This window comes from Pseudorca crassidens, chromosome 10 (genome assembly GCF_039906515.1).
Source record: "Pseudorca crassidens isolate mPseCra1 chromosome 10, mPseCra1.hap1, whole genome shotgun sequence".
NCBI classification, from domain to species: Eukaryota; Metazoa; Chordata; class Mammalia; order Artiodactyla; family Delphinidae; genus Pseudorca; species Pseudorca crassidens.
Window position 1 is genome coordinate 480,793 of NC_090305.1, and position 19,091 is coordinate 499,883.

Genomic DNA, 19,091 nt, shown 5'->3' on the forward strand with positions numbered 1-19,091 from the left:
GGGCTGGCCCTTCTCTTTTCCCAGGCTCTTTCTTTATCTACATCTCTCCTGTTTTCATTTCAGGGGACTGTCCTGGCATCTCTCCTTCCATAGGTGTGTTGTTCACTTCTCCAACTTTCACACTGTCAGAACTGACGCCCTGGGCACCCTCCCGACAGCTAGGCAACTTGTCTTCCTCCCTGACCTCTTGTTACTGAACTGAACTTGGGTCTTCTCACCTGGCAAAGCTGCTCTACAGACATGGGGTTGTGGAGAAGGCAAGCCCAGCATTAATTGCAGGGTTGCCAGCAAGGAGAATGGGCAGCTCGTGCGCAAAAGACCAGAACTTCCTGAGGGCTGTCAGAGAAAGGATTTTAAAGGCAGGGTGAGGGAGCGGGTTTCGGGGAGTGGGACCAGCTCGTGGACCTTATTCTGCTTGGCTGGTGCTGAGATGACAGGGTGGTATTTCAGAAGTCAGCATCGTCAACCTTCTCGTCCCAACCCATCTGGGGTCTACGGGCTTATGGTCAGCGGTTCCCATCTGGTGGGAGTCCGGTTTCTGTAAAACAAGTTAGGGGTGAGCATCAGACATTGTTACCTGTGCGCTTCAGGGAGGAGCTAAGGGTCGTAGGTCTCTGCTGATCTGTCATTAAAATTGTCACCAGTTTCCAGCCCAGCAGCTCTTCTTTGTTTCTACACATTCACATTTTCCTCATCATTAACTTCTGAGCCAGACTTTTGAGACTCAGGGGAGGCCTGATGCAAGTCCTTTGAGTTCATGAGACAGAGACATGAGGGTGGGGCTCTTACACCCAAGAGGGTCTTGAGGGTCCTGCTCCGGTTCACTCCGTGCTGCTGAGACTCAGCCCCATTTCTCAGCCTTCGAAGCCCCAGACGTCACCTGCACGTCGCCCCACAGACACGGCCTCACAGTCTCTTAGACCATGTTCCCCTGGCCCCCCTCCAGCACCTCCTGGCCTATCCTACCTCCCCAGCCCTCAGTAATAGGGAACGAAGGGCATTTGAGTGCACAGGTTCTCTATCGAGACCTTGGTGGTGATTACATAGGCCTGTTACGGTACATGGGAGAAGTCATCTAGTTGGGCGCTTCATGTGAGGCACACCTCTACACAAAAGAAAAATGCGGGCTGGTTTGGAAAGAGGCTGGAGTGTGCACATTCTACGTAGGTGAGAGGCGCCTGTGGAAATGGTAGACGCTGACTTTCATTCTTGCCTCAAAGAGGTTCCACCTTGTTGCGGAAGTGAGCTGTAGAGTTGGCCAAAGACAGAGCCAACTTCTTCTCAAAGGAAGTCTGGATTTGCTCATGTATGGGGCGATTATTACTTGAGATCGTGGAATTCCATACATAGGCAACAGAAAATTAAAGGAGCAGGTGTTTACGGGTAGTTGTGTTAACAGTGGATGAGCCCAAGGCTATGAGGCTCCGGGTACTGTTTTCTAATGGGCCTGCTGAGACAGGCGAGCTGCAGAGATATTCCCGTGGACCTGAAGACTGGATTTGGTTGATATGAATGTTATTTCGATTCTAGTGCAGTGAACACTGAGCTTTTCCTTCTCGTGGTAGCTCAGTTTCTAAAGGTCATTTTCTGTTCATGACAGTCAAACTACATCCTGTAAAGAGTTTAGTTTTACTTTTAAGTGCATTTTATTATATGATAAACCTTTGAAAATGTATGCTTCACGTGTGAACTAGACGGCAATTGTCATTCAGGACGTTTGACTATTGAGTCTATACATCCAGCCCCATTTCAGATCTTATGTTTTACACTTTGCTGATTTTCCTAAATTTTCTGAAATAAGCTTCTGTTACTTTTAAATCAGAAGAATAATCCCATATATGATACATATTTATATATTTTAGTTATTGTGTGTATGTGTGTGTGTGTGTATATATATATACACACATATACACACATATATACATATTTGCTCCAGTGATCCTTCCCGAATTCCATCCCCATCTACTGGGGATTCAGCTACAATGTTTTTTTGTTTGTTTTATAAATTTATTTATTTTATTCATTTATTTTTGTCTGCGTTGAGTCTTCATTGCTGCACTCCGGCTTTCTCTAGTTGCGGTGCGTGGGCTTCTAATTGCGGCGGCTTCTCTTGTTGCGGAGCACGGGCTCTAGGCGTGCAGGATTCAGTAGCTGTGGCTCACGGGCTCTAGAGCGCAGGCTCAGTAGTTGTGGTGCACGGGCTTAGCTGCTCCGCGGCATGTGGGATCTTCCCGGACCAGGGCTTGAACCCGTGTCCCCTGCACTGGCAGGTGGATTCTTAACCACTGTGCCTCCAGGGAAGCCCTATACAATGTGTTTGTTTTTTGTTTTTGGCAGCGGTGAGCCGCTTCCAGGATCTTAGTTCCCGACCAGGGATTGAACCCGGGTCCTCCACAGTGAAAGTGCAGAGTCCTAACCACAGGACTGCCAGGGAATTCCCTCAGCATCAATGTTTAACAAGCACCTCTCTAGACTACCCTGTCTCAAACCAAACTCCTACTTCTCCCTCATATCTAAGAGGAGCACCTTCATGGAGACAGTGACCCAAACCATCTTCCTCACCTTTCTCGTGCCACCCAACAAGGAGGCCTGCCTGCTCCACCTTTTAGAATTTCTCCTCCCACTTCATGTCTTCTTTCCTATATTACTGTCCCTCCAGCCCACCCTCTAAGTCATGGGGGTGATCATTCTGAAACACAAAACTCACCAAAAATACCGATGCCTCTTGGATTAAATTCAAAGCCCTCAGCATGCCTGGAGACTCGATTACCTGACTCCTGCTGGTGTGAACCGGTCCCCACCCACACCCAGAACTTACGCTCCGGCTGGCCAGACCTCTGGAAATTACTTCACCTGCTGGGCTAATTTAACTGTCCTGCCTGTTCTCTTTAATGTTCTCACCATCCACCCACCACCATCCACCTACACATCTTTCAAGACTGAAAGTAACCTCCTACTCTGAATAGTTCAGCCCACTCACTTTTCACCAGATAGGCCCTATGGTTTTCAGCGCCTCTGCTTGTGATGGACTCAAATGCCTTTAGCAGTTCTCCTCACATTTCCAGGCCTACCATATTCAAGACGCTCAAGAACCTGTTCTGGGACTGAAGGATCGGGATCGCCCGTTTGGTTCGGGCCATCCTAGCACCTGATATAAGCAGCCCTGCCGATGAGCAGAAGAGTGGGGACCAGATCTTTGGTCACATTGTTATGCCTTGGCTCTGCAGGAATGTGCTTTAAAGTAAAGTAAAGCAAACAGGATGCTGAGAAACTGGCCAACTGGAGACTTTCCTGATAGTCATTCTGGATATTTAAGATGAATAAATGCCTTCAGACTTGGGCTTGGATTAAGGGAGTCGGTTTGTCGACTGCTGCCTTACTGTGTGGACACAGCTGGTGCTAGACATTCGCATTTGATTATATTTGACTTACTCTGATGTCTAAATCTATTTTTTGACAGGGAGACCTAAAAGAAAAAAATCTGCCTTGGAGATTCTTTGTGAAACATTCAGGGCTATATTCAACTTCTTTCTTCCACACAAATCAGAATGGTGCCTTTAAATGAATAAGGAGTCCTAAGGTCACCCTCTGTTACACAGTGGGAAGCGGGACAGAGAAGAAAGGAATGTGTCGGAACACAGCGGGCCGACCTTGCCACTGATCCTCTTCCTGTGGCCTAATTACAGCTGCTTTGTGGAGGGCCAATCATATAACAGACAAAATTGAGAGATTTTTACACTAGAACATTCTGCGTAGAGAAAAAAGTCTGCAGCAAACTGACAATTCCATCTGGAAATTAGTTTTGTCATTTGCTGTGGTGTCTTGAGTCCTAATAAACATGTTTTACAAAACATTAAGCTTCTGGCAATGTTATAATGAATGATGATTATATTATGTCTATTTTAAAAATCCTTTTTTCCTTTTTCTATCACAATAATTTGAAATGAATCAAGCAGCTGCCCCACGGTTTGAGAAGCAGCTGTTTCAGGGCTAAATCAACCCCAACTCCAGCAGCTCCCTAGGGACTTACTTTGAACGTTTCAATGGTAAGTGACAAAGTCCTCATCTTTAAGTATATTCTGATATGAGTCACACCCAGAGAACTTGGGGAAAAGGAAAAGGGAGAAATAACACAAATAGTCAAGCTTTTTGTTTGTTTGTTTCAACTGCACACCTTAGGTTACTGCCAGAAGGCATGTTCATTTCTCCTGACCGAAAACCTTCATTCAAAAATGTCAATATCATTTAACAGCAAAAGCAATATAATTACTCAATTCAATAAACAGTTAACAAGACACAGACATTTTCAGCTAAAAGAGGACTTACAAGAGTGTACCTTTTAGTAATTTAGTAGTTAATTAGTAAAAAAAAAAAAAAAAATCTTTTTTTTAACAACATCTGGTGAACAGTCAGTCTCTAATTTCTGAAGTTTGGGAATGAAAAGCCACGGCACAAATTAATTGCTATGAACAGCCTGCCAGCTGTTTACCTTTATGCCAATCTCATCCCTACCAGACAAATACATTTCAAATGTGTTTCTGTATTAAAAACCAAAACAAAACAGAAAGCAATTGCAGATTTCTGGGTATGATTCAATGCCATTCAGTTTACTAAGTGCCCTCCATGGGTTACGATGATGCCTTCATGGCTTTGGTAGTAAAATCAGGCGTGTCGTAGAGAAAAAGGGTGAATGGCGATCGCTTCAGTTTGCTGCATCCTCCAGACAGGCCACGCCCAGGAGCGGGGTGGGCAGAAGTGGCGCCGGATCACCTGCCTCACCTCAGCTGGTACCTCCCATGCCCTCTTTTCCCTGTGAGAGGGGTTAGTGTGAACGATCTCATGAACAGATTAGGACAAATCTACCTCTCACAAGAGCCAGTGGTCTGTGCCAGGCTGTCAGTGCCGCAACAGTAACGGACAGGATGGCAGTGGGTAGCACCAACATCCTGAAATACTTATATTGTTCTGTAGTTTAATGACTTGACAAAGCCCGTCTCTTCCAAAATTTTTAGGAAGTTTTGCGGCTGAGTTAATTTACATGCCTGGTTTACCCAGACAACATCGGGCTAATTTTGCTTCGAAATGCATGACATCAGCCACTGACATGTAACCGAGGCCAAAACTTGATCTTGGTTAGAGCAACACCTTGTATTGATTAGGTCTCTTTCTTCTAAGAAACACGCAGTATGTTCACATTCATATTATGCGTCCTCACAGAAGCCACTTGAATTTTCAAGGATAAGGCGTAGCTTCAGTTTATGGATGAGAAAATAAAGATGAAGGACCCACTTCAAGCAGAAAGTTTGTCCTTACTGGGAGGCGCTCTTTAGCAGTAAGAAAGTTGGGCTGTAAGTCAAAGGGGTTAGTGTGACCTTCCACAGTTTGCCATAAGCTTTGAGAAATTGGACAGGCCACCTGTTCTTCCACTGCCCTGCCTTCTCCATCTCTGAGCGGAGGTAAGTTCAGTTCATTTTTGTATCTTCAGAACTATAGATTCAGAGTGGCAATGGGTAGCTAGCTACATGATTTCTATAAAAACCCTTTTGAAAAAAGTACAATTTAGACACTGTGTGGGAAAATGTCTTCTAAGAGAGCAAACCTGGGTCTTGTCTTTCCGGAGGTACGCTGTGGCAGCTGCCTGTCCTGGGAGGCGAGATCCCTCAGGGAAGGGTGGATTGTCACCAGGAGGCTCTGAGTAGGTTCTGCAAAGCGAGGGTAGGCGCACCATGTGTGGATTTGGGGGAAGCAATTGTCACAGGTCTTCTAGGGAAAGAGGCGGTGAGAACTGAGGTCGTCCTTAGGGAAGGGAGCTGAGGGAAAGAGCAAAGCTGCTTCACGGGAACTTTATTTACCTCCTTTGGGGGGTGTGCAGCTTGAGGCTTCATCCACGTGCCCGGGTCCTGAGTGGACAACCCGGTGTCAGCCACATGGGTCTGGCCGGACTGCCATGAAGCTGAGGAGAGGGGCTGGCACGTGGGGTTTCCGGGGAGGTTGCCCCCGGGGGCTTGCTTACACCCAGGAGGCAAATTTGTCAGGGAGGAAGGAACATCTGACCAGAAACCTGCAGATTAGCTGCAAAATGTGTCCCATCACTGCGGCAGAAGGAAAGGTGATTTTTAAAATATTTGCATCATGCATTTAAGTTCTTCATAATTTAGGCTTCGTGAACAGGGACCAAAAGAAACAGTCATGCAGATTCGTCCTCTTGTAGAGCGCGGACAAATGTGATGCTTTGATTTTGTCTCCAGTTTAAGTCTAACCAAGTGCGTGGACTTTTCTTAAACAGAAGAGAAAGTGGCTCTGCACGAAGGAGCTGAGGACACAGTTACAGACGAAGGGGTTGACGTTTTACTGTAACTTCTGTTACACAGTAAGAGCAGTACAATTGTTAGCCTTTATTATTATTGTGCCAAAGACTACTTGTCAAAAATATGAAATAGGAGAAACACATCTTCCAGTTAGAGAGAATTACCTCTTAAACTAAACTCAGAATTGTCCAAGGATTCTGATTTCGTTGGCCTGGACATTTTTAGAGCTCCCAGGTGAGAGAATGCACGAAGTTGAGAACCACTGCCTTCAATAGACCCATAGCTGAATTCTTTCAGTGAGAGGGGGAAGAGAGAAAAAATCTCTAAGAGATGGAAACAGCTCTACTTGTACAACGTTTTCACTATGATAGTGCTGGTTGAGGGATGGGGCACTGATAATATTTACAGGAAATATGACAGTTAAAGTTAGTTTGGGGTGTTAAGTATTTTATTCCTCTGATCAGTACTCACGCGGGTCTTTGGCTTCTTGTCAGTGGTCTGGTTGGTTTGTCTGTTTTCTAGTTTGGTTCAGATTCTATCATAGGAGACAAAAGATTCACTCCCCTGGCTGGCAACAACGTAATCAAAGTGCAAATCTATGTTTACTCCACAGGTAAATGATAGAAATCTCTGTGTTACTATTCTAATTGTGTGACACTCTCATAGTTGTGTGGAGGAATCTCACTGTTATTTTAATGTGTGATTCCCTAATCCCTGTGATGCTGAGTATCTTTTCATGTGCTTATTTGCTATCTGTACATCTTGTTTGGTGAGGTGTCTGTTCAGACCCCATTTTGTAATTGGGGTGTTTGTTTCCTTTTTTCCTATTACTTTTGTCATTTATTTACATAGTTTTTGACAAAATTGTATATATTTAAGGTGCACAACACGACTGATACATGTACACAGAGTGAAATGATTCTTATAGCCCAGCTACTAACATATTACCTCCTCACATGGCCCATGGCTTTGGTGTGATGGGCGTACCTAACATCTACTCTCTTAGCATATTTCCAGCATTCTCTGCAGTATTATTTAGCCGTCATGCCGTTCACTTGGTCTCTAGACTTGTTCTACATACCGTAACTTCGTGCCCTTTGACCAGTGTCTGCCCCCTGCCCACCCTGCGAGCCAGCCCATGGTAACCACCTTCTACTCTCTGCTTCTATGAGTTTGATGTTTGTTTTCTTCTTATTTTTTTTTTTAAATAGTGCATCTTTTATTTTCTATCTCTATTTCTACTTCGAGGTTTATTTAGAAAGCAACCTTTTGAAACCTCACCCCGACAAGACAAAATGTGATCTCTTTTCTTGCCACCCACAGCCTTTTATTTTATTTATTTATTTGTTTGTTTGTTTGTTTGTTTGGCTGTGTCAGGTTTTAGTTGTGGCATGCGGGATCTTCATAGAGGCATGCGGGATCTTTTGTTGCGGTGCACAGGCTCCAGGATGCGTGGGCTCTGTAGTTTGTGGTGCTTGGGCTCTCTAGTTGAGGCGCACGGGCTCAGGAGTTATGGTGCACGGGCTCAGCTGTCCTGCGGCTAGTGGGATCTTAGTTCCCTGGCCAGGGATTGAACCTGCGTCCCCCGTATTGGAAGGTGGATTCTCTACCACTGGACCACCAAGGAAGTCCCTGTTTTCTTATTATTGAGTTTTAAGAGAAACTTGTATATTTTGTATACCAGTCCTTTATCAGATATGAGTTTTACAAATATTTTCTCCCAGTCTATGCTTTGTCTTCTCAATCTCCTGAGTGTCTTAAGCAGAAGTTATTAGTTTTAATGAAGTTCCACGTACCAACTTTTTCCTTCATGATCCTGCTTTTGGTGTTGTACCTAAAAAGTTATCACCAAACCCAAACTCAAAGTCTCCTAGATTTTCTCCTATGTTATCTACTGGGAGCTTTATAGTTTTGCATTTTCATCAGGTCTGTGACCCATTTTGAGTTAATTATTATGAAGGGTGTGAGGTCTGTGTCTGGATTCAGTGTTTTGCCTGTGGGTCCCAGTTTCTCCGGCACCATGTTTTAGAAAGACTGCCCTTCCTTTATTGAGTCTCCTTCACCCCTTTGCCAAAGGTCAGTTCACTGCGTCTGTGCTGGTCTGTCTCTGGGCTCGCCATGCTGCTCCACGGATCTATGTGTCTTACTTTTCCACTAGTGCCACACTGTCCTGATCACTGTAGCTTTGTAGAAAGTCTTGAAGTCGGGTAATGCCACTTCTCCAACTTTGTTCTTCTTCAGTCTTTTGTTGACTATTCTGGGCCTTTTGTCTCTCCATATAAACTTCAGAATCAGATCGTCAACATCCATAAAATAACTTGCTGAGATTTAGACTGGGATTGCGCTGAACCTATGGGTCAAGTTAGGAAGAACTGACATCTTAATTTTATGTCTTCCTGTCCATGAAGATACTATCTCTCCATTTATTTAGATCTTTGATTTCTTTAATCAGTTTTGTTGTTTTCCTTATATAGATTTTGTACATATTTTGTTAGGTTTATACCTAAGTTTTAATTCTTTGGTGTTAAATGATGTGTTTTTAATATCAAATTTCAGTTATTTACTGCTGATATCTGAGAAAGCAATTGAATTTTGTGTATTAACCTTGTATCCTGCAACCTTAATATACAGGCTTATTAGTGCCAAGAGGTTTTGGTTTTTTTTTTTTTTTAATCAATTCTTTGGGATTGTCTACATAGACAATGATATTATCTGCAAAAAAAGATAGTTTATTTCTTCCTTCTAAACTTGTAAACTTTTTATTTCCTTTTCTTATTTTATTGCATTAGCTAGGACTTCTAATACAATGTTCAACAAGAGGGGTAAAAGGGCAAATCCTTGCTTGTTCCTAATCTTAGGAGCAAAGCGTCTAGTTTCTCATCATTATGTATGATGCTAGCTGTGGATTTTTTTATAGATGATCTTTATCAAGTTGAGGCTGCTCCCCTCTATAAATTTTTAATTAGAAAGTATCATACAAATAATATACATGAACACATTCTCAGTGCAAAGAACTTAGTAAAGAACCATATATGATAAAACATTTATTTTACACTTTCGTCATCCCTGGTCTCCATTCCCAGTCATACTTACATTCTCAGAGGTGATGTTAGTAGGTTTATGTATATTACTCCACATAATTTTCTGTGCACACACATTTATATCTGCTCAGCAGTTTGGAGTTATTGCTTGGTTTTCCTTCTCATGTATGGAATCATGCTATGTGGCAAGAACATCTGTTGTCTCGCCATTGTGTACTAGGCACCATTCCACACATACTCACTCATGCAATCTTCACAACACTGCCTTTGAAGTAGATGCTATTATTATTCTTATTTTATGGGTAATGAGCAGACGGCAAAGTTAACTAGTCTCTGTTCAACTGAAACTACTCCTTCCAAGGTCAGCTATGGCCTCCGCACTTGCTAAATCCAGTCCTCGTCTTTTTGATCCATCAGCTGGTGATCCCTCCTTCCTCTACGATGTGCACTTACACTTGGCTTCCAAGAAGTCGCACTTACTCAGTTTTTCTTCTATCACACTGGTCACTCTTTTTCTATCTCCCTTGCTGGTTCCACCTATTATCACTGAGTGAATGAATGTTGGAGACCACAGGGCTCAGACTTCAGTTCTTTCCTCTGTTTAGCCACATGTATTCCCTTGGGATCTCATCTAGTCTCTCGACTTTGAAGACCAGCTACGTGCTGACAGCTCCCAAACTTATACCTCTGTCTCTGAGCACCCTTCCAAATTCACATTTGTAAATCCAGTTGCCTATTCAGTGCATCCAGTTGACATTTAAAAGACAATTGAAACTCAACCAGTCTAAAATTGAACTCCTGATATTTTCCCCCTACAGGCTCCACCTATGGTTCCCTCTGAGACTTTCTAAATCTCATGCAAATGTGTCTCATTGGTGGACTCTGCTACATACACCAGATTCCCATGTTCAGGGGAGTACGGGAAATGTTGTTCTTTATTTTGTATCCTGTCCAAACAGAAAGGGGGTCAAAGAGGGTTAAACGAGCCATGCCAAGTGTTTACCACTGTCAGTTTACTTATTTATTTTTCAAGAAATAAAAACGTTTGAAAATTTTATAATTTATTCATTAATGCCTTTATTTTAATTTTTCTTTGCTTTCCTTAAGTTTATTATAACGTTCTTTTTCTAAATATTTGAATTGGATGCTTAATTTATAGATTTTCATCCTTCTTATTCTGGTATATATATTTAGGGCTATATATTTTCCTCTGAGCAGTACTTTCTTGTATCTTATAAGGTCTGATATTTAGTGTTTCCATGAAAACTTACAGTAATTTCTATAGTTTCATGAAAAGTTTATAGCTATTCTTTGTTTAAATGAGAGTTCTAAAATTTTCAAGTGACGTATTTTTTGTTTCCTGTATTATTATTAATGTATAGTTTTATTTCCTTTTGTTCTGAGAATGGAGCCTGTGTTATACTTTTTAAAATTTATTGAGCGATTTTTATGACCTACTATATGGTCAATTTTATGAATGTTCCATGTTTATGTGAAAATAAGATATATTTTTTTCTTTAGGGCACAGAGTTCAATGTACATCCATATATATGTATCTCATTATATTAATTAGATCTTTTTTGATCACTTGATCTGTCCTGGGTTGACACAATGTGAAATAAAGTTTCCTGAAAGTAATGTACCTCTGTATATTTCTTCTTATATTAATTATATAATTTGATTTATGAATGTAGGTACTGTATTATTTGGTTTATAGAATTTAATAAATTTACCTTCTTTACTTGACTTAATACTTTTGCTCTGGGACTTCCGTAGTGGCACAGTGGTTAAGAATCCGCCTGCCAATGCAGGGGACACGGTTTGATCCCTGGTCCAGGGAGATCCCACATGCCGTGGAGCAACTAAGCCTGTGCGCCACAACTACTGAGACTGCGCTCTAGAGCCTGTGAGCCACAACTACTGAAGCGCGTGCGCCCTAGAGCCCGCGCACTGCAAGTACTGAAGCCCGCGTGCTCTAGGGCCCACGTGCCACAACTACTGAGCCTGCGTGCTGCAACTACTGAAACCTGCGCACCTAGAGCCTGTGCTCCACAACAAGAGAAGCCACCGCAATGAGAAGCCCACGCACCGCAACGAAGAGTAGCCCCTGCTCGTGGCAACTAGAGAAAGCCCGCGCACAGAAACAAAGACCCAACACAGCCAAAAAAAAAAAAAAACCAAAAAAACAAAAAACTTTTGCTCTTAAATCAGTCTTAAATCATATTAAATCAACAACTTTTGGGGGGGTTTGTATTTGACTAATATACTTTTACCATCATTTATTTTAATGTTTAGATTACAAATGGCATAATGTGGTACAACCTTTAAATCTGCTTCTGTTATTAAGCATGTTTTGCCCATTTGCATTTTCTGACCTGACCCTTATACCAATTCCTATGTGCCACAATATTTAACATTATACCTTCGATTTAAATTTAAATTTTTTTCATAATATGGTTTGTATTTTCTTTATTCCTTTTTCACCATTTCTTCTGATAACTTGGATGGTTTGAATTTTTGTTCTGATGGTTAACTTTATAAATTTACTTTACATTTCTTTAGACAATATCCTTTGACTTGCTTCTGTGAACATTATTATAATTAATATACTTTCCTTTCTCATCTTTTTTCGTTCCCCTCCATCATGCAGTTTTATTTATTTTATTCTTCTTGGTGTTATTTTCTATCTTTAAATATACCTTTATTACTTGACTCATCAGCTTCAGGTGGCATAACTGTCTATCCAGCGTAAAAGGCAAGGATGAAATCAGCATATTTATTCTTTTTTGCACCTTCATCTTTTTTTCTTCTCACACCTTTTGTGGTATTATTTCTACATTGAGAAGATTTATAAAATTTACTGTATTCAGCCCATATTTCCTTTAATCCTAATCCTGCAGTTTGATGGATTCAGTGTTCACTGCTAGTTTTTGGCCAGAGTCCATCCTTTAATGATTTCTTTAGTAAAGGGTCACGGGAGCTGAGTTCTTGCCTATTGTGAACTTTTGCTGTTGCCTTTTTATGTGAGTGAGAGCTCAGTTGACCTCCTTCAGTTACATTCTCAGACCTCCTCTTACATCACTGAGGCCATCACAGGTACTGGCACCTGTCTCCTGATGCCACATGTGACTGTGAGAGAAGCTGAGGCCGGCCTGACCGTTTCTTCTTAGAGATGATCCACCTAATGTGTGTCTCTCCTTCGTTTGGTTTGGATGCTCAAGAGATTCTTTCTTTTTTGTTTTGTTTTGTTTTGTTTTGTTTTTGCGGTACGCCGGCCTCTCACTGTTGTGGCCTCTCCCGTTGCTCCAGACGCGCAGGCTCAGCGGCCATGGCTCACGGGCCCAGCCGCTCCGCGGCATGTGGGATCCTCCCAGACCGGGGCACGAATCCGCGTCCCCTGCATCGGCAGGCAGACTCTCAACCACTGCGCTACTAGGGAAGCCCCCCTGCATGTGTTTTAATCCTGGTATCAAACTTGTGCTGTCGGAAGTGCAGGAAGCGTGCCCACATTATACTCAGGTTACTACCTGCTGCAGTTGTGTCTAGATCTGCTGGTCAGACTGTGACATCCTGCCACTTTGGGTGGAAAGTAGGTTATCATTGCATAGTCTCTAAACATCTGTTCTAGGCTGTAAGTTTTGATACACACTGGACGTTTTTGAAGGGTCTAATTTGGCCACAAATTAATAGAGATGATTACTGGGGAGGAAAAGGGGACTTATAAACCAGAAATGTGAAAATATAAAGTGTCATGATGTTTTGAATTTTATATGTATATATATGTGTATATGTATCTCCGTGTGCGTGTGTGTGTGTGTGTGTGTCTACACACATTTCTGGATTATACATGTGTATGTTAATGTATGTAGGTGTATATGGCAAAGCATGTTTGAGGAAATACGCTAAAATGTTGAGAGGATACCTCTGAAGTGGAATTTTATATGATTTTTCTTCTTTTCTTTACTTCTTTGCATTTTACAAATTATCTAGAGTGAACATGTATTATTTTTGTAACCAGGAGAAATAAAGATTCTTTTTAAAAGTAAAACAAAAATCAAGTGTGCTTTCCTATGGTATACGTACACGCTTTTTTTTGATGCGGTACAAACGTTATACATTTGCGCGTTGGATAGGAATACATTTGTCTCCCACATTTTCAATCCATTTACATCTTTAAGCTGTAAGAACTGAGACAAGTCAACTGGTTTTCCTTTATCTCTGAACTTTGATTGGAAAAAATGATGCTGTTGCCCCTAAAAGTCACATAAGAATTTCATCTTAGGCCCAACTGAACCTTAAAGTAAGTGAAATAGCGACCACTCAAATATGGACAAACGATTTTAAATCTTGGGGTCTCATTACATTGGGAATGTGCCATGTTTAATTTCATGTGTCAGTTTGGCTCGTACCCAGTTACCTAATTAAATGCCATGAAGAGATTTTGTAGATGTGGTTAACATCCACCATCAGTTTACTTTAAAAAGTAAAATGGAAAACGTAGGTAGGCGTCACGCTATCAGGCAAAGGCTGTTAAGAGCAAAACTGAGGTGTCCCGGAGAATTTATGCACAAGACTATGGTGCTGACTCCTGCCTGCCAGCCGCACACATGTTGGACCAGCCGAGTTCCTTCAAAGCAGTCAATCTCTTTCTCTCCTACTTTTCTATCTGTCTATCTATCATCTACCTACTATCTACCTACCTATCTATAACTAATCTATGTATCTATCATCTATCTATCTATCTATCTAATCTATGTATCTTATCTATCATCTATGTATCTATCTATCTACCCATCTATCTGTCATCCATCTATCTCTCCTATTGAATGATTCCATTTCTCTAGAGAACCCTCACTGATACAGATTTTGGTACTGGGAAGAGGGGTTCTACTGTAACATCTAAAACTGTGGAAGTTCCTGCTGTCTTAGGGAATATAGATAGTCATGATCAGAACGTTGCTAGAGATGTGAACCTTAAAGGTACCTCCGGTGAGACTTGAGAAGGAAGTGAGAAAAATGTTATTGGACACTGGAGGTGAGCCTTGTTATATGATGGTAGGGAATTTGGCTGAATTAAGTTCTATGTTGGGTGGAAAGTGATGAACTTGGATATTTAGCTGGGGAGATTTCCAAGCAAGGTGTGACGGAGGGAGTGGCCCGGTTACTCCTTGCTGTTTACAGTAAAATGCGTGAGGAAGGAGATAAACTGCAGAGGGGACTGGAAAACAAAAAGAACAAGCATTTGATGATTTGGAAAATTCTCAACCTGTCCATACGGCCGAAGGTGCCAAGGTGTGCTCTGGAGAAAGGGCTGAGGGGGAGGCTGGACAAGCTTTGGTGGAGAGATTAGGTTTAACCCTTGTGGGTCCCTGAACCATTGCAGCAGGAGTAAGGGACAGGGATCGGTTGGTCCAGGAAAAACCCACGGAGGACCCTTGTGTCTGGCGACATTGGAACCTGTGATATCCATGGAAGACCAACCGGATTTATGAGAACGTCATTCCAGCAGGAACACTGCCAGCTTGGACTGGAGTGGACAGACACAGAATGAGATGAGGGAAGCGTGTCAGGCTTCTGGGCTCCACGGGTGGGAACGCATCGCCCAGAGAGCAGGGCTGATCGGACTTTTCCTGGGGCCTCCGTGGGCCTGGAGGTCAAAGCGTGGAGACCCATGGGATTATTCCCAGGCCTTGAAACCTGGCGGAATTTGCCCTGCTGTGTTCTGAACTTGCTTGAGACAAGTGGCCCCCTTGTCCCCCATCTAGGACTAGGAAGCCTATCCCCCGCCTGTCCCACCTTCGCATTTTGGAAGCAGTTAACTCGTTTTCTAGTTTCACAGGTCCCCAGAGGGAGAGGCATTTTGTCCCAGGAAGGCTCATATCCAGGGCCTCATCCATATCTGGTTTAGACAGTGAGACTGGGACTTTTTGAGCAGATGGTATTTATTTGAAATTTTGGACTTAGAGGTGATGCTGAGATAAGACTTTTGGGGAAGTTGGGATGGGGTGAATGTAATTTACACGTGGGATGAACGTACATTTCGGGGCCAGCAGGGGGCCTCTCCAGGGTCGAAGGGCATCCCTCCAAAAGTCATGTCCACCTGGGATCTCAGAACGTGATCCTGTTTGGAAATAGGGTCTTTGCAGGTGTCAGTGGTTAAGGTAAGGTGTGGTCACACTTGAGTAGGGTGGACCCTAAGTCCAAAACGTCGGTGTCAGAGAGGACCCCGGGTGACCGCAGAGGTGGAGAGTCCAGCCTCCAGAGTCACGGGGGAGACAGTGAACACACCGCTGCTGTTCGAAGTTACCCAGTGCGTGACGGTTTGTTCTGGCAGCTGTAGGGAGCTGACCCAGAGTGGTCATGCATCTCCTTACGTCCACAACAGGAAGCAGTAGGAGGAAGGGGGCTCACCTTGCTTTCTCTAGCCCGGGGCGTGTGTTCCCCAGCAGGGCCAGTTAAAGGTGAAGTGGAGTGTTGAGGGTGCGACCGTCCAGATGGCCATCGTAGCCACACGCCGCCCGACTCGTGCGCTGATTTGTGCAGCCAAAGCAGCCCGGGGAGGAAACGCGGCACCCTCCTCCCAGGAGCTCCCGAGATTCCGAGAAACACGTCTTCTCCGGTCATCACTGGTTTTGGCCCCAGAAGAAGAACAAGTTCTTTGCTGGTATTTAAGCTTCTGATTTTCATTTTGTTGCTTTCTAATGCTAATTGCCTTGACCGAGATTTCCTCTGGGGATTCACACACGTGAAGCGTGGGCAGCCGCTCGCGGGGCCGGCACCCCACACTCAGGCCAGAGTGTTTACTCGGCAAAATGCAACTTCCTGTTTCAGAGAAAAAGGATTTAAAAAGGATTTTTAATGGGCTCCCAAGGCTCCTTGAATAGCAAATAGCTTTTAAAAGACAACGCTTTAATGGGATATGGGTAACCAGTTCAAAAACAAAAGTATTGAATATCCCTTTAAATGTACATGGGTCTAAAACACAAGAAGGGAATAGATTGGGCAGCTTCTTCTGGATTTCACAGAATTCAAAATGCTTGAAAAAGTTCTACACATACGCCCAAACACAACCGCAAAGACTTTATCAACGACCTGGGGAGGCAGCAAAAGTGATGGGTGCAAACCCAAGCAGCTTGTGGGCGGCCGTGCCGGATGGAAATGGTTCTCTCTCCTGGGACCCCTCCTCGGAGGGCGAGGGGCGCCGAGAGAGCCGCGGCGGAGGGGGAGAAGCAGCCCCGTGCACCGCCGACCTGGCTGACCTCAGTCCTGCGGGGCCATCGGCTACACATTTTATTTGCTCACGTTTGGAAGATAGTGGACAACGGATCTTCGTGTCAGCCGTGGATTTTGCGACAGCGAATTAGCACGTTCGTTCGGCAGAAAGTAGGCAAGGCTTGGTGCAGAGCTGGTTCGTCGTAGAGCCTCCCTTTGTGCTGCTCAGTGAAGTGGTGCTGATGAAGCCCAAACAAATAGCTTTGTGCCCTGTAAGCCCGGGGAACGTACTTCTGGGCTGAATCCCCGTGGGCAGTGACAGGCGGGTACCTGGCGGGACCACAGGCTTCTGAGTGTGCAGCAGCCGCTCCCTAGCAACCTGGGTCTTGAACTAACAAGTTACTACACTGGCTTTAGGACAGAGAAGGAAAAGGTAGACACAGTCAGTTCTGACAAAGCCCAGCCTCTGTTAAGTGCCTACTGTGTGCAGGAAGCAGGTGAGCCACCGGGACTCCAGGGAGGGCGGGAAGGCGGGGCCTGCTTGTCTCAGTTTGGGCCGCAGAAGCAGATGCTGACATGAGGATTCGAGGACCACGGGTGTATTTAGCGTGATCCCAGGAAGCACGGGCAGAAACGTGGAACACATGAGACCAGCTGCATGGTGGGCGCCTGCTAGTTCCACCGGGATTCCAACGGGATGCAGCCTGAGGCTGGTCCACCCAGAGCGAGGGAGACGGGGCAGCGCACCCGCCATGGCTGCTTCGGGAGCACCACCGGCCTGGAGGTCCAGCTTTCCCGAGCAGGCGGGGCGGGAGCCGGGGGCTGCTCGGCAGGTGCTGAGGGCCGAGCATGGGGTGAAGGGTGCCCGACAGGTGCAGGAGTTCAGAGGAGGGAGCGCGTCATGGGATGTGGCAAGGGGGCCCTTTACGGACAGGGTGGGGGCGGAGGGCGCAGAGAGTCAGGGAGGTGGGGGGTTCTCAGGGGCTCCCGAAAGCCTGAGCTGATGGCGGAAGTTTGACTGAGGTGCATCTGCTCAGGGGTGCCCTGCGGGGCACCCGGCTGGCCGATCATGGACCGTGTTGCAGGACCGCAGATATTCAGCGTGAAATTTGAGCAGAGACACGTGAAGAAGAGCTTGGGTGTGGAGACCCTCCTGCTTGTCTCCCAGTATCCACCTTCTCACCGCCCAGAGCAGTAGGGTTTTCAGCTGGGTCCATAGCTGGCTGGACACGTGCAGACGTCATCCCAGCCTCTCTGGCCGCCAGGTGTGGCCAGATGCCTAAGTTCTGGCCGAGGTGTGTCGGGGGGGTGGGGGTGAATGGAAGGCATGGAAGCCCTGTGCCCCTGCTGGACAGCTCCCCCCTTCCTCTCCCCTCCTCCCTCGTGGCTGGAGTGTGCGCTTGGTGGGGGAGCATCAGGCGGATGAAGGTGGCACTTTGGGTAGAGCAGAGAATCAGGGCAGGGGGACCCTGAGCGCCTGGAAACCTTATGGAGCACAAGCACCCGTCAGCCAGGCTACACCTGTGTTCAAAAGTTAGGGTGGTGAGCCCAGCAGGAATACTCAGAGCAAGCCTGGGAGGGAGGGAGGCAGGAGGGCCACGCGTGCTTCTCAGCAGTCCTGCTTCTGCGGCTGGTGTATCTGTTACGCTGAGCTTTTGCATATGGTTCTGATGCTTAAATCTTCGATTGTTACTCCTTTTAGACCTCAGTTTGCATATTTGCAAACTGACATTATGGTGACAAGAGTCCCTAAAATATTGGAAGGGGGGTCAGGACTGAGAGACTGATGGAGAGGAGAGTCCAGGAGGTTCACGGAGGGTCTCGGGAGATGGCCTGAGGGAGAGAAGACGCTGAAGACCACGTCCTGGGAAATGCTGAAGGCGAAGAGCCAGTGGGGCGGGACCCTCAGCCCGCTGGGCCCACGTATGTCTGTGCGTGCGTGGGGACGTCTGTGAAGGAGGGGCATCTGGCTGAGAAAATGGATGGGGTCGGGGTGCCTTGGGAGGCTCTGCAGTAGCAATCATCTTAAACGAATTAAGCTGACATTTGGCAATTAACAAATTGTAATATTGCCCATTTATAATCTGATCGAATAAAATAGCCCAGATTTGTGTAACACAGCACAGCAGAGATGAAGATCGCACGTGCCTTTACTCTCAGTGGCTTTGTGATGCTGACGCTAATGTGAGATTAGAATTTAAGAGCGGGCGGCTGTGCTTAGGCCTCGCCTCTTGGCCAGAGGCATCAAAACAGCATCCTCTGCCTGCATCCTAGGGACGGTCCCAGGCAGTGAGCAGTGCCCGGAAGGCACCCTCTGAAGACCTGGGAGCTGAGTCTCCTCCTTCGGGTGCCCCACGTGGGCACACGTCCCTGGAGCATTCAGAGCAGGGGCCTCAGTGCTGTGAGTTGAGCTACCTTGTGTCGAGTCTTGTGCCTTTGGGAACTTTGTGCCTAAACCCCAAAAAGAGCTTCCCAGGGATCGTGATGCTGGCACAGGGTAGAGACTCAGGAGATGTGTGGAATAAGTCAG

The 19,091-nt window shown here is 45.2% G+C and overlaps 1 long non-coding RNA gene across 3 annotated transcripts in view; it reads left to right on the forward strand.

Annotated features, from left to right (window-relative positions):
* The window catches only part of LOC137231474 (uncharacterized), a 49,172-nt gene extending 35,800 nt beyond the window's left edge, over positions 1-13,372 (forward strand). The window contains exons 3-5 of one of the 3 annotated variants that reach the window (XR_010946563.1): positions 3,957-4,046; positions 6,831-6,921; positions 10,871-13,372. This is a non-coding gene — a long non-coding RNA (uncharacterized lncRNA). Of the gene's footprint in view, positions 1-3,956; positions 4,047-6,830 lie in introns of all 3 variants that reach the window. The other 2 variants (XR_010946562.1, XR_010946564.1) reach the window with 2 other exon arrangements.
* Positions 13,373-19,091: the final 5,719 nt, after the last annotated feature.